This window comes from Gymnoscopelus microlampas, assembly GCF_963454915.1.
Source record: "Gymnoscopelus microlampas genome assembly, chromosome: 2".
NCBI classification, from domain to species: Eukaryota; Metazoa; Chordata; class Actinopteri; order Myctophiformes; family Myctophidae; genus Gymnoscopelus; species Gymnoscopelus microlampas.
This window is the reverse complement of record NC_139939.1, coordinates 45696288-45721579: the sequence shown is the minus strand read 5'-3', so window position 1 is coordinate 45721579 and position 25292 is coordinate 45696288. Positions and strand designations below refer to the sequence as shown.

The following is a 25292-nucleotide window of genomic DNA, read 5'->3' as shown; positions in this document are numbered from 1 at the left end:
ATCTCCTTAAGATCTTTTGTAATTCCGTGAACTTCATACCACTCATTGGAATTGGGGTCTTCGTCGTCCCCAATAGACCTTGCGTACAATTGCAGCCTTCGCGACTTCTCCTTCCTTCTATTGTTCTTTAGGTGACTTTGAGTAATGACAAAAACGCTATATAAATCTGATTTATTATTATCAGTATCGATATACTTCCAGGTGAACTCTATCGCAGGGTCTGCAAGGACCCTTGTATTAAATGTGTGGGAACCCATATCTCTGCCGTATGCGCATTACCACAGTATTAGTGTGTCTTTTGCCACGAGCATACCAACCATGAGCATGTACAAAGACCTCTTTGGCGCCATCCCGGCTTTAAAAGAGAGTACAGTCGCGGCGCTGCAGAGCGCGAGCAAGTACAAGGGCAACTTAGCCGCTACTCTCGAAATCATCAGGACTCTAGTAGTATGCTTCTTGGTCCTGCCGAACAACGTCCTGTACCTGCTCGATAACGCCCACGGCAACACGCTCAGGTTCCAGCGCGCTCGATGCACCCAGGATATGGAAGACGGTGCAGGCGAGGACGCTGCCTACGGACAGGCCTACATCAGAAGCGGCATATGCTTGGTTGTGCTTGGCTGCGCCTCGCTCGTCGTATGCATCATATCCAGCTACTTTGCCAGCGCCAGCAAGTGGAAGTTGGCCACCAAGCAAGCGCTCAGTAAGAGCATGACTGACGGCAAGAGCACTCTGATCGTGTTGGTCTGCCTAGCGATTGGCAACGTGGAGCTCATTATGGCTGTGGTGGCAGGTTGCATGGAACTCCTATACAGGCCACTTGTCAACTCTCTCACCAGGTGGCACAGCATGGAGTTCTCCATCGCCATCATGAACATTTTGGTTGTGATTTCCCACTTCTGTGGCTCCATGATGATCATTAAAAGCATACTTGGGAACGACCTGGAAGAGACCGAGCTCGCGGGCCCCGCAGCTCACTACCCGCGAGGCCCATCCCATCAGCAGTACCAGAGTGGGGGGTACTCAAGCTCAAGCTATCACATCCCCCGCCTTCAGCACCGCTCTGGCTCTGACAAGATCATGAACGCTCGTCAGCATTAGGTCCTCTCAGACTTCCCCACCTTCAGCATATTGGACAGCCACACACAGTGGATACAAGGAGCCCAAAAAACGCGCGTGTGTGTGTGTGCTCTCGTACCCAGAAGTGAGTGAAGGCGAATTGATGTGTATGTGTATGGATATTGAGTAACAAGTGCCTAGATCAATGTCCATTTTCTGTAGTTTTTCTTATTTTACCAGGGGCCACATTGCAGCCTTTGTTTTTCGTCATCTTTATTGTATCAAAAAGCCAATGAAACGTAAATAAAGGAAATGAACCTCACAACAGCTTCTTTCAAATCTCGCTTTTATTAATTACGATACAAAAAGCATTAAAAAACATACAGGTTTTACCCTTTTGCTGCACAGCAGGCCTTCCAGCCTTTCTTTATTTCTTTTTTTTTTTTTTGATTTGTCACACGGAATGCATGAATATTACACAAACGCAGCTCGTGAACTTGCGCTGACCAATTCCCACGTTTCCACGTTACGCCGCAGCCGACGCCGAGGTCGAGCGGGCTTGGTTGGTCAAAGCTTCATCAGTGTAAAAGCAAGCGCGGCTCAGCAACCAAAGCACCCTCAACGCGATCGCCTGCCTGAGTACGGATAACTCATTGTCTTCTTCATCGGAAGGCGCAAACAGGGCATTCAAGGTAGAACTTAGCCGAGGGTTGTTACTTTGGATGTCCCAAGTGACTATGAAAGGCTCATCATGGGGCCTTGAATTTGTACCGTCGACTTCATCATTTTCAGCGTAATATTTGTCCTTCAACGCAATGAAGGCACACACCACGCGTCCATGAAAGTACAGGAGCTCCTCAAAGAATGCATTGCCGTGCAAGAAAATACATTTCGGGTTCACGGCCCGGTTAAGCTCAGGCCAGTCTGAGTCACACCGGATGTCACAGCGGATAACTCCTTTGGGGTTTATGTAGACATTACATTTTAGGCTAAAGTCATGTGAGTGTGCTCTACGCACCGCAAAACTTGCCATATCAGCCAAAATTCGAGGAAGGCAATCCGGTCTCCTGAGGTACTCACACAACACGTGATCCACGTGAGGCTCGGGGGTAGTTTGGGATTCCATGGTCTTCTACTGACAGTGGCTCTGGAATCAAGGTTTATATAGCCTGTGGGAGTGACCTATTAGGTGAACCCAAGGCTAATGTGTAAGAAATGGGTAATGTGTGACGAGGGAGAAATAAAAATAAACTCAAAATAAAAATAAACCTGAACGCAGAGAGGAATTTACTTTGCTTTATTGAATTAAAATGGAAAAAGCCACCTTGATATGTTTTGATGAACACTGACCCCCAGCTGCAGATCAAGAGTGTGACTGTGGACCGGTCATATCCATGGAACGCGACCGTGGATTTCGACTACATTACACTATACCACTACACTATACTGTATATTATCTTAACATTCTTATATTATACAATTATATACTGCATACACATTATTGTTGTACTATATTATATTATCATATACTATCTTACACCATTATATTTGCTACTTGTATCTCTCTCTCACTCACTCTCTCTCACTCTCACTCTCTCTCTCTCTCTCTCTCTCTCTCTCTCTCTCTCTCTCTCTCTCTCTCTCTCTCTCTCTCTCTCTCTCTCCTTTCCCCCCAACACGGTCCAGGCAGAAGATCGCACACCCTAGAGCCCAGGGTGTCTGCCTGACGTTTCTTCTAGTTAAGGGAGAGTTTTTTTTGTTGCAACTGTCACAAAAATGCTTACTGCGGGTGGGACTTTCGGGTCTCTGCTCTGCATGTAAAGTTTCTTGAGACAACTTGTTGTGATTTGACACTTTTAATACAATGTAATTGAATTGAATTGAAAATAGCTCCATGTGTCAAATTGTGGCCTTTGTCTTTCGTCGTCTTTAGTGTATCAGAAAGCCAATGAAACCGTAAATAAATGAAATAAACCTCACAACAACTTCTTTCAAATGCGTGTCTTGCTTTTATTAATTACGATACAAATAGCATAAAAAATCATACAGGTTTTACCCTTTTGCTGCACAGCAGGTCTTCTAGCCTTTTTCTAGATTTGTCACACGAAATGCATGAATATTACACAAACACAGCACGTGAACTTGCGCTGACCAATTCCCACGTTTTCACGTTACGCCGCACCCGCCGCCGAGGTCGAGTGGGCTTGGTTGGTCAAAGCTTCCTCAGTGTAAAAGCAAGCGCGGCTCAACAACCAAAGCACCTTCAACGCGATTGCCTGCCAGAGCACGGATAACTCACTGTCTTCTGCATAGCTACGCTCAAACACGCCAATCAAGGTAGAACTGAGCACGGACGTAGACTTGTATTCTACATTTGATCTTATGGAACGGTCCTTACTTTGGATGTTCCAGGTGACTTTGAAATGGTAGTCAGCCTGGAACAAAGAATTTGCACCATCTTCTTCACGATTTTCAGTGTAATCATTGTCCTGAAGAAGCGACCACACGTGGTCATTCAGGGCAATGCAGGCAGACTCCACGCGTCCATGAAAGTGCAGGAGCTGCTGAAAGAATTCTTTGTCGTTCATGTGCATAGATTCCGAGTCCAAGACCTGGTTAAGCTCAGGCCAGTCTGAGTCACACCGGGTGACCCAATGGAAATCTCCTTTGCGGGTCATGTAGACATCGCATTTAAGGCTAAAGTCATGTGAGTGTGCTCTACGCACCGCAAACTGTTTCACAACAGCCATAATTTCCTGAAGCAATTTAGGTCTCTTGAGGAACTCCAACACATGATCCATGTGAGACCCAAGCTTGGGGGTAGTTTGGGATTCCATGGCCTTCAACTGACAGTGGCTCTGGAATCAAGGTTTACATAACCTGTGGGAGTGGCCTATTAGATGAACCCAAGGCTAACGTGTAAGAAATGGGTAATGTGTAGAGTGTAAGAAACAAAAATAAACTCAAAATTAAAATAAACCTGAACACAGAAAGGAGTTTACTTTGCTTTATTGAATTAAACACGTCACAAAAGAATGCATGAGATTAGGCAAAGACAAACATGTCTTGTGAACGTGTCTCTCCAGCTCAAAGCCGGTTGTCTCCTCTGCTACGGTGGCGAGGTGCTGAAGACGACCGAGCCCCTCTCATCTACACTGAGGATCTCGAGCAAGTCGTACCAGTTGTAGTAGAATTCCGGTCTGTAGCTCAACGCATGTCCCTGGAAGCGAATTAGGTGCCGGCCGCAGTTTTGAATTTCATGTTCACTAATGCCGATATCGGGTGCCAGCTGGATGTTGAAGTAGTACACCGGCTCTCTGGGCAAAGGTTCCAGGTTCTCGGTTTCAGAGTTCGCATTGGCGACCACGGTAGATGTCTGGTGAAACAGCAGGCACAGGATGCACGAGCACGCTTGGACCACCTCGGAGTCTGGACAGAGTGTCCGGAAGGTCTCGGGAGATAGCAGCGAAGGTATGGGCTTACCATGCTGCTGACCGTCTGGCCGGAGCAGCAGTTTACCCTTGCACACGTCAGCGTTGGCACATGGCGGCAGCCGGGGGTCTGCAAACATGGCCTGCAACAAGGCCTTGTTGTACACATTGCGTGCAATGGCCCGACCCGGGATGGCACACTCATCAAACGAGGCCATCAGTGGTTCCGAATGCACACTCAGTAGTTCCATGACAGTGAGTAAATGTGAGCAGCCAGGACACAGTGCGCTGCGGGCTCCGTTTGGCAAGCAAGTGCAGCGCTTGGGGTCGCGGGGGCATTCAGGGAACACAATGGGAATTGTCTCTGCTGTCAGATGCCTTGAGCTTTTCACCATGGCCTTCACCCGCTCCCTTATCGCATTGCGGTAAGCCTCAGTCGTTGCCTCAGTTTTGGCCTCACCGACAACGTTGTCTTCTGCCATGGGACCTCCCTCGTCGGATCCTGCCCGTGGGAAGCTCGGCTCATTCCATAAAGTTCGAACCTCCCTGGGCTGAGCTGAGAGGGCCTTGGAGCAATCCAAGCAACGATTGACCCCCCTCAGTGTCTTGGCACATTCAGGACATGTCCAACGGCAGCAGATCCTCTCTATGACTCTGTTAAATACAACGCACTCACTGCAGAAGAATAATTTTACCGTGGGACACCCTTCTAAGTGGGGTTGCTGCATGTACCATGGTTCGCTATCGGTGGCTGGGTAATAAAAGCATACAAGACACACACGCACACCAAGGCAGCCGCAGTTGATTACCACCCCCCTGCGTGACGGCTGCTTGCTAGTCTTCACCAGGCTCACCTTGCACACCAGGCATCTGCTACCTTTGCGTTTGATAGAAGCACCAGCTTTGCCCGGCCTACGCTGTTTGTACTGGATAGACGAGACCCTCCTGTACAGGACAGTACACTTGTTGAGCGGAGTTGCTTGTTTCTTAGAGCGCTTCTCGGCACACAAGGTGAGCAGAGCGCCAGGTACGAGGCCTGTGAAGGACGGAGTATCGAAAATGGCCATGCTCTCGCAACCCGCGCTGCTCCCGCAACCCGAGCTGCCGCTCTGTTGCAAGCTGGCCAAGGCACTTACCCTAGAACCAGTGCCCGTGATTGGCAACAGGGTGTTTATATGCGGTGCAGTCGGCAAGCCGCTGGGCGAGCTTTGCCTTTCCCCTGAAGACATCTGCAAACTTCACATAAACTCGATATCGAGCATACTGGCTGAGCTGTGTGAGAGGGGCCACTCTGAGGCTATCCTTCGGGGACAGGGGGGCTGGAAGAATAAAAGACTGCAGAGTTGTGTGAAAAGACCGCTTTTAATAGCGAGTGAGGGAGTGGCGAGCCGTAATGATCTAACCAAGCTCTTGTGGGCGAGAGAATCTTTACTCGTGGCGCGAGCGTACCAATGGACAATGACACTGAGGAGGCACAACCTTCCGGGTTGTGGCGTGACAGTGTTGGTCCGGCTGAGGAAATCGGATGGGCTGCCGCCCGGGCTGTACTTGTACAGTCAGCCACAGCCTGAGATAGGAACGCTCTTGGAAGTGCTTGAACAGTGCGGAGTCAGCGTGGCTGAGAGCATGCCTCCCAAACTCTCTATAAGAGTCTTCCCGGGCACAGACCCCTGCAGTGCCATGTACATAATCAAAAGGAAAATCGAGGCTCCTACCGAGTACAGCAACCGATTGTACGGCGAAACTATGGTCATGGGGTCCATCGAGCACAAGGTGCAACCCATAGGCTGCGACCTCCTTGACGTGGGCCTGCGCAACGATCAGAAGTGTGTCGTAGACCTCCGTTGGAAGGCTGGAGACTTGCTGAAGGACTGCATTGCAGCGGTGCCCAAAATTCGCGGTCTAAAGGCAGTGTTGTGGCGCAACGACCATAACTCGTACGCCCTCGAGGAGTCCGTTGTGGCTTGGATCCATGGATCCATGAATCCGCTGGATCCTCATACGACACTAATTGACTACACTTCAGAGCTCTTCGATTTCACCTTCAGGACAGAGAAGGTCTCACTGCTAGATGTACCTGAGCCACCAGACCGAAAGCGCTCTTACTTCACATGCACCTACGTACAGGGCGATCTCGATTTGGCCAGCGCCGTGATTGGGAAGCTACCCGATGGATCGATGCGCATGGGCCACCCGGGCAATATGAATTTGTTAGCTTGGTACGAGATGTCAAGCGTCGGAGTTGGATGCAATCCAACCCCGCTCTCGGAGGGCAAGCTGGTCCCCGGGGTCCCTGTGCCCTGCTCGCTGCTTGATACGACGACCAGGGAAAGTAGTCAGTCAAATTCTCAGAGCGTCGTGCACACGCTTTACTACAATTGCGTCAACTGCGAATACAGCGTCATGATCACTCACATTCTACACTCTAAGCAAGTATTGGCTAAGGGCATGATGAGGCTGTGAATGAGGGTACTGGATGAACGGGGAACAGGGAGCATGCACCAAGGATTGGGTAGTAGTCAAGAGTCATGTTTTATTTTTATTTGTTTTTGTTTTTGGTTCTGCCATCTCCGGGCTTTGTAAGATCACGGCTGTGGCTGAGTGTTTGATATTGGTTGAAACAAAACAACTTTTGTATTTTTGTTTAATTGTGCAGAGCGGTGAAAATAAAAGTAATACGAAAAAAGTGCCATGTGTTTATTTTCTTTTGTCGTAAACAGAACCCTCAAAATACATATCATAAAATAAAAAAATTGTCAAAATAAAAACAAAACACCATCTGTGTAATATTATCTGGATCACATTCTAATGAATGTGAGGCGATGAAGGACTACTGTCATCAGATGAGTTGCTGAGGTTGTGCATCTTCCTAAGCTTCTTCTGGTGCTGGATACCAGCAGAACTCGCACAGACACGCTTTGCAAGCGACTGCGAGAGTGGGGTGAAAGACGATCTATACTTTGAGCCACTTCTCCTACCCATTTGCTCACCGCTGAGAGTAACTTGCCCAGAATTGGGTGAGGTCGCGGTAAACGGGTAGAATGTTTCGTGGTTATTGTCTGCCTGCAACTCAGAAGCCTGACTGTTGTCCATCCTCCTGGTCAGAGGCTCACTGTGCGAGAGCTCGTCTCCATGTTTAACCGTGGCCATGGTAGTAGCGTAGTCTGCCTTCAGGTTTTCCACAGTGAATGGTTCATCGGGGTTGATGCTGTTCATCGCTGCCACGGCATCTTTCCATTCCCAGTTCTCCTCAAGAACATTGTAGTGAGCGTGGTAATCCAGGGGCTCCTCATTTGAGGTCAGTGTGATCGTGTCCTGGTGGTAAACCGTGCGTGTTTCGCAGAATGAGCTTAGGTTCACGATGGGCACACCCATCGAAAATTGGGGTGAGCAAACATTGAGCCTGGGACCGTGGAAGGTGCCCAGAGCGCCAACGCGAGACTCATTGATATGGTCCGCATTGTGCGCGCGGGTCTCTTCAGGGCAATGTTTGTGGATCACCCCGCCATAGTATATGGGAGCCGAGCACTCGTAGTGGTGCTGCTCCATACCACCACGCTTCATGAAGTCTATGTCCTTCAGCGCTGGCACCCCCTGTGTCCCTTCGAGGATCATACTCTGAATGGGATCGTCCATGAAGTCCAGGGTGAAAAGGAGTTTGGGAGGTGGGGCCGGTGGAACCCCTTCATTGCTTGTGGCTGCATTCCTGTTGGTGAACCCTCCGCCGACCTCACACACATCGTCTCGCTTGTAAGCCTCGATCATGGCCTTGCTCACCTTGTCCCAGAACGCCCGGTGACTCTTTGGAGCGTAGACAGCAAGAAGATCGTACACCACTTCGAGGCTCACGGTCACAGAGGAAATCTTAAACTGGGTCTTGTATGGCATCTTCCTGTTGCACCCGTCCTCCTGTTTTTTCTTTTCCTTGACATAGGAGCACAGAGTTCGCGACCTCATGTCTCCCTCGCGAACTCGCGGCGGAAAGGAGCACGAGGCACACTGTGCTAGTGTCTCATGGGCCACTGACGCGGCTGGTAGCTCTTCCTTGGAGAAGTAAAGCTGGTTGATGCCCGCCACCTGAATGTCCCCGGCCCTGGTTTTGGATACAAGGAGACAGCTCTGCAAGTGTACTTGCTTCAACACATAGGTTAGGATCTGGCAGGAGAAGTTAGCTTGATTGTCGATGACCTTAGGCAACACGTCGGGGAGGCATGCAGCCGCACACAGCTTGAAGACTGCACCCACCTCGAGGCAGACCTGGCCAAACGAGAGCTTGTCTAGGGCAATCATACGTGCCCTCTCTAGTTCGTCAAAGAAACGAGTCTCGTTGAAGTCGTCGTCAGACCTGGACCTGCCATCGGGCACCCTCGTCCAAGGAGGCACCCACAGGTCAAAGACGAAGTGGCAAGCTAGCTTCAGAGCCTCCGCGAACACCATCTGATTTACGATGCCAAGCATCCGTTGGTTGTCCGCGTCCCGTTTGCCACTGTGCAGAACAAACTTAGACCTCATTACCTGGATGCAGCAGGTTCGGGCCTTGTCAAAGGATTCGCTGAACTGCATCAGGTTCGGGTGAGAGATCATGTTGGTGCACTGCACCAGGTTCTGTCTGAATAGGCAGGTGGCTGCGATTATGTCCATTTTTTCACCCTGCACAGTCGTGATGAGGTCCTGGAAGGAGAGTGTTCGCTGTGAGATGGTCGTGTGCTCAGAGGCCAACACTAGGCTCCGGTCCAGCCAGGCGGGGCTGGTGTGAGCGAGCGTGTTGGTGGCCCACACAAAGCCACAGTTATGCACCGATGTAACTCTTGTTGTCTCGTAGGTACCCGTAGCCTGGTTTAGGGACACCACGTTGCTCTCCACTGTGCTCCCGTCAAGCAGGTGCTTGAAGACATTGGGGATGTTGCACGAATCACGGTCAACGCCTAGCGCACTCTTTTCGGTGTTGTGAGTGTCCTCAATCATGACTGTCCATGAACTCCTCATTTTGTGGTATTTGAACGACTGCGGCGTGAACGATGACAGGGTCTCGATGCAGGTGGGCACGAGCTGGAATATGAGGCAGATAAGCTTGTTTATGAATGTTTTACCCTCTCCGGGTGCGGTGAAGTTGAACAGCATACACCGCTCTATCGTGTAGCGCGGCGCTGTGTTGGTGATCACGTAATTGAATGTTGCGGAGGCCTGGAACAGTCGGTGGACTTTGAACTTGTCCACAAACAGGTGGTAGATCAGATCCCGATCGTAGACCTTGAGCGGATTGAAGCTGTGGTTCCCGGTGCCGCCCCTCAAGCCCCTGCAAATCTTTTTGTACACACTGGGGCATCGCTTGCCCAGTGACAGAGCCGAGACATCCCGAGAATCATCGGTGAGCGAACTGAGTTGAGCGTACATATTCTCCACGTGTTCGGGGGCACTGAAACGGCCTTCGGCTAGGCATGTGTACACCATGGTAGCCATGCTCTCGAACAACGCGAGGCCTCCCATAAAGCTGTACTTGGTCTTCATCTCCATGGCAAGGCGTTTTAGCTTTGCCAAGTGCGGGAACAGCTTCTCAAACACCCCCTCCTGGCACACCATCTCGAATGGGTGAACATTTGACGTATTGTACAGGCATGCATAAGCCGCAAGGCAATCATGGGTTTCACCACCTGAGCAGCCGCAGTCTCTGTTGCGGAACATAGCTTGCAGCGAAGCCATCCTGCGCTGCTCGCCCATGTCAGTGATAGCCTTGGTCAGCATGCCCTTGGGCAGTGTCACGTGTTTGTGAATCATAATGTCCAAGAAGGCCTCGGGCCTTTCCCTGGTGATCAGTGACTCCATAGTGTACTCAAACACGATTAATTTCTCTACATTCACACAAGTTGTCACGCCATTGGCCCCCAAATCGGTGACCATTCGTTCGAGATCGTTAAGAAATGTTGTGTAGGGCTGTTGCTCCATGACAAAGTAGCCCTGAGAAAACAACTCTTCAGCTGACATGGCGTGGATCAGGCTGGTGAAGAGCAACTTGCCGTCACCCGCGAAGTCGAGGTCAATGATTGCTGACAGGGACTCACGTAGACCTTCAAGGCTCAGGTCCGTGATCGTGGAGGGGACAGCATGCGCGCTGCGACCCGACGCGGAGACAGGCATATAAGCGGAGCCCATCAGCTGCTGCACCTTTTTCCTTTCCATGTTTCTCGAAACCAAGGTATCGGACACATAGTCCAGGCAGTCAAACATGGCCCTCATCTCACCCTTGGTATCACGCATGTTGATCATGGCGTGGTTGAGTGAAGATACCTTGTGCTTCACCAGGCCCAGCCTCAAGAACGCATGGAAGGCCTCTTCTTGTACCATCTTTTCAACAATCTCGCCGCCGCATTGTATAAAGTCAAAGTTAACCGGGGCCTGGGAGCCCTCTGGGTCCTGTGAGTCCTCTAGGTCTTCCTCTGGGCCCTGTCGGTCCTCTAGGTCTTGTGGGTCCTCTAGGCCCTGTCGGTCCTTTGAGTTATTGGACTCATCAAATGATTCTTCCTCAGCCAGGTCCAGGATGAAGCAGAAAAGTAAGCCCTCTGCAAAGTCCTCCCGGATTGGACTCGATCGATGGCGCACCTCGCGGTTTTCCAGAGTGACCTGCAAGACCTTGCCCTTGAAGCAGTAGGTGATGTACAGCAGCAGCTGAAACAGTGCGCGGTCCTTGCTCCCGAGAGCCGCAAAGCAGTGCATGTCCAAGTAGTTGTTGTACAGAAGGCTTTTCTTGATAGCAAGGAACATTACGTGCCTTTGTTGGGGCACATTCACTTGTGGGTAAGAAGCACTGCACCGTTTGCGCGGGGGCGGCTTCGGTACCGGTCTTTCACCATTGTAGCGATTGGGTCGAACCATCCTGAAGACCCTCCTGAGATTGGCTAAGCTCAAATTGGTTTTATCTTTTTTTTTTTTCTTTTTTTTTTTTGCTTGGGCGGAGTCTAATACTGTCCAATGGATATGGCCCAGCGTATTGTCCACTAATAAAAAAGCCTTATATGTCAGAAAGAGTTTTTGGGCCTCTTTATGACGCAAAGACTTCACTATGGATGGCCCTTTTCCCTTCATGTCCTTTTTCCCAGACATGTACCCCACGCGGCGCATTGTCAACGTGGCTAGTGAGCCAAGCCTAGTTGGCCTGCTCATTAAGTCAGTCATGCACGACCAACATCAGAACAGCCTCTTGTGCAGGGCCCTGGTCGTGCACGGGTCCAGCCACTTACTGCACTGTACCATTACCATGCGGGTGACTGACATCTCCCCAGTGGTGGGCTATGATCTGGAGCTGGGCGATTCCTCCAGGGAGACTTGGGAGCGAATAGAGTCTGAATGGTCGCGGTACATGAATGCTGACCCTGTAACCATTATGGTCCGTCAGGATGACATCAAGATGACCGTGAATGCTCAGGTTTTCCCACTTGTTTCCGTCAAACACGCAAACAGATACATGGAGACAGTGGAGGGAGCACTTAACTTTGGCGATTTCAGTGAGAAAGGCTACTACATGACCCGCGATGGCAATGTACCAGCCCTATGCTCCGGAGTGATGTTTGGCCGAATCTACTTCCTACCAGAGGCCAAAGTTCACCTGCTGTCCAAAAACACCGTGGTTTTTCCCCGGGACCTGATCTACGATCATGACATTTCGGAGGCCTGGGCCCTAGCCTTCGACACGACGCTTCGCGATGTCTTTTTTAATGCAGCGTGCCTCGACATTGAGACCGTGTTTGACGAAGCGTACAGGAACTCTCGGACTCGTTGCCAAGGTTTTGCCTTAGAATACCCTCAATGCACCGAAAATAAGGTGGAGACACTCAGAGCCCTCGCAGTTGTGCTGGAGCGCGAGCTCACAGGGAAGCTTGCCAACGCGCAAGGCGCATCAAAGGTGAATATCCCCAGCCTCCCCGAAGATGTGGCTGGTCATCAGCACGAGATTACGTGCATCTCCCTTGTGCTTCTGCGCGGCAACAGATCCAAAGAGCAGGGCAAACACAGGAAGACCCTGATGGTGTTCTACAACGAGGGCAAGGTGGATGGTTCAGAGTTGACTCAGAGCACAGAGGTTACGCTCACTGTGGGCATCGAAGACCCAGCACGGATTAAAATCATGAAGTGCGAGAGCGAGTTTCACCTACTCTGTCAGGTGCTGACGGCGCTGACAAGTCAAAACATTGAGCTGCTCTACATGTACAATGCAGGCTTTGACCTGAGGGTGCTGGAGCAGCGTGTTTGCTTCTACGAGAGCCGGTGCTGTGAATGCGGTCACTTCGGCGTCAGCCGCAAACAGGGCGGTAAGCTGCGGGCGATGTGGGACGGAATGTTTGTCTCTGAGAAGTTCGGCAGTGGGTTGAAGCCTGTTTTCCAGTTCGAGATGCCTCGCCTGATCGACATGTACGAAGCAATGCTGAAGGAAATGCAACCGCAGACAATTCATGCGTACAAAGAGGCTAAAGAGCGGTTCAAGTTGGGAAAGAACAAAATAGGCCACTTTAAGATGAATAGCTGTGGCACTATTGTGATTGATCTGTTCAGGATGGCCCAGACACGTTCAATCAAGTTCGGCTGCCCCAGCATGAAACTCAACGAGGTTGTACCGTACGTGGTCGAGTGCTTGCGGTCGAAGCAGGGCCAGCCGCCAAAGGACCGTAGAAAACTCGTCAAACTCTCGGAGGTGAGCTACTTGCGCATGGACGAGATGATCAAAAAAGGCGGGAAAGACCTCTTCAAGGTGCTTGTCTACAACCTGGTAGACTCGCAGTTGTGCGCGAGACTGGCCAAGGTACTCGATCCCGTTTCGTGCCTGTTCCATCGCTGCCGCTCCACACTCAACACGGATGTGATCGTACACGGCCGCTGTAATATGTTCGGCGGCTTTGTGCAAAGCATCCACGCGGTGCAGATCCCTCAGCTCAAGTACAAGCTAGATAACCTCAGGTGTGTCGCTGGTCCAAAAGGTTGCAAGTTGGAGAATCGACAGCCCTGGACCTTGAAGGTGAGCAATGAACCTTGGCAAGGCGGCTCTGTGTGGGATCCCATGACAGGTCTTCACTACTCAGGACCCGGGATGGGCCTGGAGCTATCCTTCGACTTTGCCAGCATGTACCCATCGATCATGAGTGCGCTCAACATCTCTTCTGAGTCCACTGTGCCTTGGCCTCCAAAAGAGTTTGACCACGACCTCTCGGACTGGCTGTGTTACAGGTGGGAGGCCGAAGGATTCGAATGTGCATCGCTGATCATGAAATTCGATAAGACGAGGCGAAGATTTGTTCGTGACGACGGTGTTATGAACGCGTCCATGGAGCGGTACTACGAGCGCCGTGCCCAGTACAAGCAGCAGCTGAAAGATCCCGGACTCAGTGAAAATGAGCGAACGTACCTTGAGCTCCTGGTGCTTGAGTGTAAGATTCTGATGAACACCTTCTATGGCACGGCCGGTGCGTGCGGACCTCTCATATCAGCAGCAGGCAGGCAACAGATCTCGGTGGTCCGCGACTGCACCTCGGAATTTTTCGATTCCAAGAGCGCCTTCATGTACGGGGACACAGACAGCATCATGATGGTGGTAGGCTATGGACCCCAAGACGAACCCGAGCCTGAGCTAGAAGACAGAGTAGATGAAGCTCCACTGGGCACAGAGGCCAGTAGGCTGGTGGCATTCTCAGCGCATGCACGGGAGGCCATAACTCTCAAGTTTGCCAGAGCCGAAAAGCAGGTGCCCGCCTTCCTAGAATTTGTGCACAAAAGGCTCAGTGAAGATATGCTCAGCAGGCTTTACCTGATAGGGCCCGGCAACTCCACGCAGAAAGCCTTCAGGGACCCAAATAGTTGCAAAACTATGGGCTTTACAAAGTACATTGTCCGGATGTCCGACGGGGCAGAGCTAGATATCACAGAACCCTTTGTGGAGAACATCAGGATCAACCTTGAGTACGAAAACAGTTCCTCAATCATATGTCACCAGAACAAGAAGATATACGTGAGCTTGAGGCACACGGGTGAGCTCCAGAACGTGAGCGTGAAGGTGCGGGGCATATCTGCGTGCAAGAGCGTGCACACCGCATCCGATGCGGGCATGGCTGACGTTTTCATCGCGTGTGTGATGCGAGGAGACTGCCTCAGACTCGAGCCTGACAGTGTCAACTGCTTCTCCACCATGCCCTGGCACAAGTTGAGCGTCGGTGACTGCATGCTGTTCAATCGGCACAAGATCGAGATAGACCGTGTCACAGGTTTGTGGCGAGGTTTGGCTGACGCCAAAATGGCACTCGACTGCCACGTGGTCGAGCTGGTAAAGTCGGTAGACCTTGACGCAGGGTTCTCAGCAGTGGCGGTCACGCTCAGTGATCTCTCCTCTGGCGAGCGATTCCAGGTGATGACACTGTACAAGGACAATCTTTACTGTCTGAATCACTTATTTTCCTCAGCCGAGGCCGTGCGCAGGGACCTGGTTGCAAGCCGTGCAGCTGAGTTGGTGTCATCTCGAATAGCCTGCGGCTTCTTCCCATGGCGCAGGCTGCTGAAGTGCAACAAAAACACCAACATGCAACGGGAGGTGCTCAGCAGGCTAAGGGTTGAGAGAGCAAGTGTCAAGACGAGCTACGTCGAGACCCTGCGAGCCAGAAGGACCCTACAAAAAATTACAGGCCTCTCGACCATACTTTCCATGAGACCCGGGGACGAAAAAGTTAAGCCGTGTGAGGCTGTATTCTACAGGTACCCTCTTGACCTGAAAGCTAAGACGGGCTGCCTCGGTTTGATGTTCGGCGCCTGCTTGTTGCCCGGGTGTTCGGATCCTGAGGTCAGCCAAGTCGGGTCCGATGCTGTCGCGGAGGACCCCAATGGCCACAAGACGGCCAAAAGGTCATCACAGTTGTTCGAAACCGACTCGGGCCCTAGTAGCAAGAGACTCAGGCTCTCGCCTCACTGCTACGAGTCCTATGGGGGAGCATACAGCGACAGGGCCTTAGTCGAGGGACGAGCGGTAGTCGAGCACACTGCTGAAGGGATGACAGTAGCTCAACTGCGCCAGCCCAGCAGCAAGTGTTATCCAATCTCCAGGGTGCTGTTAGCCCGAGATGCGAACGAATCCCTGACCAACGGGCACTCCAAGATGACTGCGTACTGCATTATGGACTACTGCCTGCCCCGCTACATGTACAGCCGGACGCAGGCCAAAGAGAGACTGGCCGCGTGCAGCAAGCACTTACTCGAGAGATTAGGCATCGCTACGAATAGGCTTGAGCGGGCGGTCAACGCGTTCCTGACCATCATGAACAACTGTCCACTACACATGATCCCGAGCTGCGGGCAAGAGGAGCTTTTGTCCATCGTCGCGCGAAGGACCAAAGTGTATCGGTTGCCGATCGATAAGCTGGACCTGGTTACCAGAGTGATTGTCGACGACATGGGCCTGAACCCGGAAAAGATGTACCGAGCCGCCATCAGTGCCTTTGGCTTCTCGCTAACCAAGGCCCTCAACGAGGGCACCGCAACGCTCACTGTGGACAGTGCACCTGACAAGGGATGTGTGTCGGTGAGCGTGCCTAGGCAACTGCTGGACGACGCCAAGGTTCACCTGTCCGGTACCTGGTTATCGTTGTCAGGAGGCGATTGTGACCAGGGTGAGCTTCTTGACATGGCAGGCAGTCTGTATCAGGCAGTCCTGGCAAAACAAGTGTACGAGCCAGTAGCCTTTCCCGCAACTGCTGCAAAACTGCCTCACAAGGTCCTGTACATCATGCCGTTCTCTAACAGCGACCCGCAGGCTGTCCGCAAATGGCTCACAGCGTTCGGAAAAATGGGATGGCTGAAGAAGGGGGGTCTTCGAAAGAGTTCTTCCACTAAGAGGCTGTGCCTCGCTCAGCCCGATTATCACTGCCTAGGATGTGAATCATTTTTCAAAAAGCTAGCCACTTGGCGCGTACCGATTTCACAGCTGGAGAAAGTTGTGTACAATGATGTGACAAAAAGGAGGCAGATTGGCTTGTGCTTGAACGAGATGTCCTTGGGAGGAATCTCGACGTAGTGATAATGCACTAACTCACTCTCCAGCTACGCGTGTCTCCTCAGCTCTCATCTCGTTGTAGAACAGTGTCTTGCTTTCAATTTAACTCTGAGTCACTTAACACCATTCTGTAAAATTGTGCTGGCAAGGAACATGAAATAAACAAATAAAACTTGAACCAGAAATGTCCTCTTTGTATTTTTATTTTATTTTGAGAAGCGCAGAAAAGAACAAACAGGAAAACACACACACACACACACACACACACACACACACACACACACACACACACACACACACACACACACACACACACACACACACACACACACACACACACACACACACACACATGCACTTAAACACACATGCACGCTGATGACAGGCAGAGTCCAGCCACTGCCAACAAGCAGACACACCGCATAGCTCTGAGGTGACTCGCCTTCATGTTGATGACAACTGCAACTGGCAACCACTTATTTTATGGGTGGTGCATTTACTTTTAATAAGCTCCACCCTCCATAAAAAGCAGTTGAAGATGCCTACACAATCGTTTTCATATCTCAAAAGGGAAAGCAGTTTAAACACAAGCATTGGATTTGAAGCAGAGAGCTTTGATACACTTTAAGACAATGTACACTCTGGCCAGTGTAGTCAACCATTTTGGACCCAATGTTTGTGAAGGCCATTACGCCTGTGACGGGGTGTACCCTCTTGAGACAGACCGCTGGCTCATCTATGTCATAGTGAAATTAAAACATTACACCATATCGTCCTCTACGATCTTGGCCTCAGCGCTATCCTTGACCGTATCGGCATCAGCTACATTCTCCGCCATCTCAACCTCTCCACTCTCGCCTCTCACTGTGTTCGTCTTTCTCTTGGCAAGGTGCTTCGCGTACAGCATGTAGCGACCGTAATCTTCACCTGCTAAAACTTGGTCTGGGTCGTCAGAGTCTTGCCATAGCAGATCTGCCAGCCAGCCGAATGGACACTTGACGTACAAGGGCCTGCAGGCTTTGACGATGGTCAAGGCATTGTAGGTGTCACCACCGCACCTGCCGTTGGTGACAAAGGCACCTTCGATCAACCAAATATTCCGGTTATCGTAATCATCTATGCACCTTTCTACCGCTACGGGACACCGCTGAATGGCGCTAACAGCCACCGTCATCCTGCAAAGATCCTCCTGGTCGTCGGAGAGGCCGTGCAAGAATCCTGGTTTTGCGGGGAACTGTTCAAATAGCTTCTTCATGCTGTCAGCTTCGCTGACCAACCTAAACACGTTACGCAGGATCAGTTCCAGGCCCTGGCACACCGCTGCAGCGTTCAGACCGTTTTCCTCTGCCAAAAGAACAAGATACTCTGGGTTGATCGGACGTGACAGATCAAGCATGTAGGAGAGATCGAGCCGGAGGTGGGCTCCAGGCTTCTGCGGGTCATGAAAGTTGAGTACCGCAAAGTAGTGATATAAGTCGGCCAAGAGGTCCGGGCTGAGGGAGAGCGGCAGGATGTGGATCATTTCCCGCGGCCCCGTACACTTTGCATTAAACGAGATTGGCATGGGTAGAAAGGGCAGCTTCTCGAACCTGGCCACTCGCAGTTGCTCTTGCTCTACTCGCTTTCCGTAGCTGTGTTCGTGCTTGATTGCTTCTTCTCTGTCTACGGAACCCGAGGGTGTCGACTTCAGGTCCTCGGGTAGGTAGACCTGGACTCTCACCTCGTCACTGTCACGGAACACGGCCAACTGCCGGAGCTTCAGGTTGCACAGCTTGCGTAGGCCCTGATCGTACAGGCCAAGCCTTTCAAGGATCACCCCTGCCACCCAGGCGTAATATGACCCAAAGCAGCGCCGAGCGCACAGCGTGATGTCCATGACTGTAATCTCGGGACAGCACCCAAACTCAAACTTGTGGTCCTTGCAGGTCTGGCTGTTGATCAGAGTCAACAGCAGGTATACCTTGCTCAGTTGGATTTCGTTCAGCTCAGGCAGAACGTCTTCCCAGATGATCAGGTTACGCAGCTTCTGTGGGGCAGAAGGGGCTGACAGATACCGCTCCACCAGCTTGGCGGATTCGGGGACCGCTTCGATAGCAGCCGCGAGGTCCTTGAACTCGGTGGAGTTGTGATCCTTGGACTTGGCCACATGCTTGTTCAGCCACCCCAGTGCGTGATACTTGAGGTGCTTGTAGCAGTCCTCGTTGCTGACCACAGGGCAGGCTTCGTTGCTATCGAAACGCGGTACGGTGATCAACTCTCTCATGCGTTTATACGAGGAAGTCTTTGCTCCCTGTTCCGACGGCAGCCAGTGGTCGAATTTGTGCAGAACGTTGAGCATGCTCAGGCATGACTCAGTGTAGGGAGGCAGCACGCGGGTCGTCTCGCAGAAAAAGCACAGTTTCATGGTCTTGCAGAGTGATCCTGACCGGGGTGCAGACAGCTCACCATATAAGTAATATCCACTTCGACGATCTTGGGCGTTTAAAGGAGGTTGCGATTAGCTCGCACGTGGGGCTATTCTAAAGTCTCGGAGGGCTGGGTCTTCGAGGAGAGAACCACTCTGGTCTATTAACTCGTATGGAGCAGCCCAACCTCAAGAGTCAGACATTAAGTAGTACAAGACTCCGAAACGTGAACCCTTCCGAGAGTGTCGGATGGGAGGATCCTTGTGGAGAGGGGGGAGTACCCCTTCAGAGTCTGACTCTAGGTGAGCACGAGAGGGTTTTTCAGAATCACCTCAGATATCTACAACAGCAACAGCAGCTGCAGGGATTTCAGAGACCATGGACAAAACCATCTTGATAGGTTTTGATGAACTGCGTCACTCTCCAATTAAAGACTATGTGAACAGGTGCCCGTTGGCCTTCGCATACAGCGAGTCAATCCTTTGGGGCTACGATCAGACCACCGTAAAGGAATTACGTAACTCCAGCTCAACCCAGCTATTGTACAAGTTGTGGAGTGGAGAGGTGTTGGAATCCAGTCAGGATAAAGAACAGCTTGACGAAGAGTTCAACGGATTTGTGGCAAGGGGGACTCGAAACATAGTACAAGCGATCAAGGGATTACCCACGGAGGCTAAGCTACGGTTGGTGACCACAGTATACTTCAAGGCCTGTTTGAAGATTTGCTTTGACAAGTGGTTCACATGTCGCAGTGAGTTCTACATCTCACCAACTGAACGGATTGAGGTGCAGAGTGTGACGTTCAAGAATGATTACGACACACCAAACTTGGTGACCGAGGACCTGCGGCGTTTCAGGGTTCTGCACATGCCCTACATCAGCGAAGAAGATACCTACATGCACATCCTGATACCCCATAAGGGTGAAACGTGGGACGTGTTCAAACTGCTGAATTGCGTAACAGACCTCGCTTCCTACCTCGACGTTGGCCGAGCTAAACCTGCAGCTCATTACAATCTGAGAATGCCCAGGTGTTGGTGGCCGGGTTCCAAACTGCCTTGCGAAAATGTTGGCTTATACCACATCGTCAAAACGGAAGTGGATAATGCTGTAGTCACTCCCAGACCTAACAAGCAAAGCTCTGCAATGGCCGTGGCCTCCGCAAACGTGTTGGAGTACACCAACAAATCTCTTGAATTCATTGTCAACCTACCCTTCATCTGGACCATCACCAGGAATCGTACTGACATTGAAAATGGTGATACAGGTCGGACCATGATGTTTGTGGGAGGGGTGAGGGTTCCTCAGAGAGGTCGCCTGTTGCCCTAGCATGAATGGGCTGTGACTGAACTGGGTTTTGATTCGAGCAATTTGTATTTCGTCTTTTGTGTTTGTGTTGAATAAAGAATCTATTATGACACAAGAGGCTGGTCTATCCTAAACATGACTGACACCGTAGCATTAACCGGCAATGAGGTCGGCACACGTTGGCCGCCGGTACCATCTCTTCTTATTCCGAAATGTAACTTAGGACTGTGTCCACTGAGTGCTGTGATCTCTGTCAAAAGACACAAAATGGCTTTCGTCATCCCTTGGCTCTGGCGCTGATTATCCTTCGATGTACTTACAATACACTGTGAGGCCGATTCTACAAAATGCCTTCAAAAATCAGTGCGGCACCAAGTGACGCGCTGTGAGCTTGTATAGCTGCTATTTTTGAATAGCCAACGCTACAATCTAAAATGACGCAGAAGCTTTCCCAGTTTTGATGGGTTAAAGTATGTAGTTCACAGTCAGAATGACCCGAGTCTGGAGCCTTAGGTCCTACAAAGGCTCCAGACTCCAGGTCCTCCTAAACTAAGGATAAGTGAACGCAGAACAAAAAAAAAGGAACCTCCCACATTAATCGTTTGTTCACACTGGGCGGAGCATTGGCAGCTTGTTACATATAACCAGGTTTGCATACCAACACTGCATTACAGCATTCCTACTGGCCTGCTTAGAGGAATCTCATGCAATTCCTCTGGCGAGAACCTCAACTAATTCAAGAAAATAATCAGAATGGAAGCCAACGATGGAGCGAGCAAGAGCGAAAAGACAACTTGGGTCTACAAACATCGTAAGCAACTCATCAAAAGGTGCACTCTCCCACAGCCCATCGCAGATCACCTTCTGAACCATCGGTTGCTGAGCCGGGATCAGTACTACATATGTGCGATGGAACGAACCCCTGAGAGCAAGATGAGGCTGATATTTGAGCAACTGTCACCTGAAAACATGTTTGGGTTGTACGAGGCAATCAAGGATCTGGAGAAATACGTCTTCGAAGACCTTGACAAGAACTTCAAAAAGGAGCCTATAGTACCAACTCCAGAACAGGTCAACTGGGTCTCAGACCATCGTGAGAAGCTGATCAAATGGTGCACCCACCCAGATCAAATCTTGGACCACCTGTTAGACAATGGGTTGCTGAGCGATGAACAGTATCGTACAGCTAGGGCGGAACAAACCAAAGAGGGCAAGATGAAGGCGATTTTTGAGCTACTTTTGCCTGAAAACTTGTTTGGGTTGTACCATGCAGTCAAAGAGGAAGATGGGTTGTTGTTCAAAAACCTCAACAAGACCTTGGTACAGAAGCCTAGAACCCAATCTCCTAGTCCAAGACCCTCTGAGCACATTTGTGTGGGGAAGACTCCCCGAAAAAACCTGAGAGTTATGAATGCCAGCAAGGACCTCAAACAACAGGAGCGTGCCATGGTTGCCAGTGTTCGCCCAAAGCCGAGGACAACCAGATACGACAATGAAGTTACAAGTAAATACTTGCTTGCCCTGGCCGAGTCCTACGAGCGGTCTAAGAGTACCTCTAAGACGTACAGCATCTTCACCAAGTCTTCAGGGCACAAGCTCCACGCTGCACAGGAGGAAGATCAGTCGGATTAACTGTGAAACATTCACCTTGTCCATTGCATCACTCAGGCCAGGATGAGCGTTTTAGATGATTCTATCAGGGAGTCAGTTTCTTTTTTCTTTCAACGGGGCCCAAAGTGAAAAGAAACCTGAACAAGGTTTAGCCAGTTGTGATTTCTTTCTTTTTTAAACAACTTGTATTGTATCCCAGCCTGTGATGGTTCTCCACCTCTGTCTTGACCTGTGTTGGTCCTTTTTGTAGTTTTAGATGATTCTATTAGGGAGTCAGTTTCTTTTTTTCTTTCAACGGGGCCCAAAGTGAAAAGAAACCTGAACAAGGTTTAGCCAGTTGTGATTTCTTTTTTTTTGTCTTTCTTTTTTAAACAACTTGTATTGTATCCCAGCCTGTGATGGTTCTCCACCTCTGTCTTGACCTGTGTTGGTCCTTTTTGTATATTGTATTGTATGTTATTGTGTCTTTGCATATATTTGCATATAAATACCCCCCCCCCAGAGCCAGGAATCATCACAACTTGAACATAATCTGGGTCTTACAGGGTTAAACAACTTGTGATGGTTCTCCACCTCTGTCTTGACCTGTGTTGGTCCTTTTTGTATATTATATTGTACGTTATTGTGTCTTTGCTTGCAATAAAGAATACATCATTCAACCCAATAGGCTTTTTACCCTCCTTGGCTCGGTCGGCTCTGATAGCGGATAAACAGGTTGGGGAGCCTTATAACAAACAGACACATGCACAGAGGGATGGGGTTGGGCAGAGATTTATTGCTTGAATGTCGCTGGAGAGTACCATGTATATGGGAGTGTTGGACTCTGAGTTATGGTGCGGCGGTGGTCATCATCTTAGGAAACTCGAACACGTCAAGGCCACGCAGACAACTAAGGTGGCCAAAAGAGCCAAGCTGAAAAAGGCATCAGATTCTTCGAGTCCGTTGGGCAACACTGGCTCTGCCTGGTTTGCTCCTGGTGCATTTTCTATAAAACCGTCCTGCATAGAGGGTTAGAAAAGATTATACACAATAATAGTAAGTGAAAGGGAACCTGCATGTAAATCGTGGTAGTGTTCTGCTTCAACGGCAGAAGATGCTCCACGGAGTCCTACTCACCCACCAACCATTGCGCTCGAGCCACTCGCTTTGGCTCATGATAGACTTGGAAAACCCTTCAGACATGTAAGCGATCGTCGCGACCGTGTGTGACTGCTCTGACTGCTCAATGCTAGCAAACAGTTCACGAAAGAAAGCTAGCAGGCAGGCAAATCTGCCCCAGTTTGTTTCGCCAACCCGGAACATCTCATGGATCACTCGCTCCATCGTTTGGGCAATATTGCATGGATCGTAGTCCTTTGAAGCCTTCAGCTTTGCAATGAGTTCTAGGTAAAGGAGAGAGAGAGAGAGAGAGAGAGAGAGAGAGAGAGAGAGAGAGAGAGAGAGAGAGAGAGAGAGAGAGAGAGAGAATCCCATATATAACAGCTCCAAACTTTGGAAAAGGGAAATGGCAGTGCGTACATGCCTGCTATACTCTTACCTAAGAACTCAACCCGCCTTATTGCGATGCACTTGTCGGTGATCCTGACAACCTTCTCTGCCCTGTAGTCTATGTGGTACGCCATTGCAGGAGACAGCGCATCATACGACAGGACGGCTTTGATGAGATCACATGTTTCCTCTCTCTTCATGGATATGGTGTACAGGGCTTTGAGACGCTCCATTAAATTGGACGAGCTTTTGCGGGCTACAGTGAATTCGGGATAAGTCAAGTGTCTTGTCCCAATTTAGCCTGAATGGAGGTTTCGTGTAGATTCAAGGCTGTGTCAGAAAATTGGGCCTTTATTTGAGCATGTGTTGACCCCACCCCTGTTTGTTGCAGAGCTTTGATTGGGCTCAGCGTAGAGAGCAGAAGTAGGCGTGTGAGCACATACGAGATACATTAACTAGGACAGACAATACTTGGCAAAGACACTGCGAACTGAATTCCACCATGGCGAGCTACTCGCAAAAGCTCACGTTTCTGCCAGGTGTAAGTGTAACTAATCTTAATGGAGAACTGACCTACTTTACGGTAGTCATAGGACAGCATCAGGCTCACAAGTTACTGGTGCGCACAAAAGTGCTCCAAGAGCATGTCCCTTTCGCAAGGACTATTTTGATCGCCGACCACATCACACTCGCAACTCTTGAACGTGATAATTTCTTAGCTAATGTTATAAAGTCCATAGATAACTTTGAAGTTATACCCGACTCGAAAATCTTCTCAACACTGACTACAGGAGACGAAGCCTTCGAGGATGGCATCAGCTTGTACAAGAAGTTAGGCAGCGAATACGAGAACTTTAAGCTCCAGGAGATGTACAACTTGGCGTCTAACTTGCTGGTATTTGCGGCCTTCGCAGCCTTCCGTAAAAAGTCCCAGCGGCTGGTCTACTTCAACCTCAGCCTCGAGCTGGACCCTTTGAGCCAAAAGGCCCTGTCAGAGATGCAACTTGGCAGCAGCTTCATGGTTGCGTTGACAGTCGAACCGGATCAGCGGGTTGGCCTGGAGCCTACCGAAGGCTTGCGCCTCTCGCTCGTCAGACCCAGTGATCTGCTAGCTCAGAACTCAACCTTGCTTCTGGCCAGATGTCGGTTCACAGCAGACCTGATGTACATGGCAGGAGGGGACGCGGCAACAAGTGGTCTGCGGGACGTTTTTCAGGTGAGCAAGCTGCAACTGGATCAGATCGAGCGTTTCCGGTCTGTTTACGTACAGCACGAGAGTTTTGACGGTTTCCGGGAGTGTGCGGAGGAGCGCATGACATTTGAAGTAGCTGCGAGAATGCGCGGGCTTCAAGGGGCATTTTTGCTGTGCGAGGAGATCAAGGCTGAGATGAACATAACCAACGATGAGCCCCTGAGCCACAGAGCGCTCCAGAAGAAGTATGCAGAAGCCGTTGGCCTCAAGCCGCTGGAGTATATGCTGGAGGCTATCTTCAGACAGTGTAACGTGTGTCAATTGAGAAGCAACCAGAAGGTCAGAATGGGGACGATGACCCTTTCTGGTAATGAGAGCAGCATCATAAACTTCATCCAGCGGACTGTCCTGGACCCAGCTTCTGTCGGTGTTCTGTCTAAGTAACCCACCGTTCTCACACGACCAGGGAGATTTGCAGCAAAGCTGTGTGGGATGAATGCGAACAAGATGCCCACGACAGCTGGTGCAGTTGGAATTTGTGTCTGATATGCTGTGTGCTGTTTGACTGTAGTCTAAAGCTAAATGAAATAATAAACGAAAAATCTGAAAATAACAAGTTTGATGAGTTCCTTTGTTCTTGTTTTATTATATAAAAATAAAAAAGTGATGAATTGTTGGTACTAAGTTTCATCTAGGGAAGATGGTTGACACATGAGCTATTGGCACTCACTTATACAAGGTTAGACAGAAGCATGAATAGTAAACATGGGCAGAGAGAA

The 25292-nt window shown here is 50.3% G+C and overlaps 1 protein-coding gene across 1 annotated transcript in view; it reads right to left on the bottom strand.

Annotated features, from left to right (window-relative positions):
- The window catches only part of cygb2 (cytoglobin 2), a gene marked incomplete at both ends in the record, with an annotated part of 212216 nt that overhangs the window by 160237 nt on the left and 26687 nt on the right, over positions 1-25292 (bottom strand). The gene's annotated exons all lie outside the window — the stretch shown is intronic.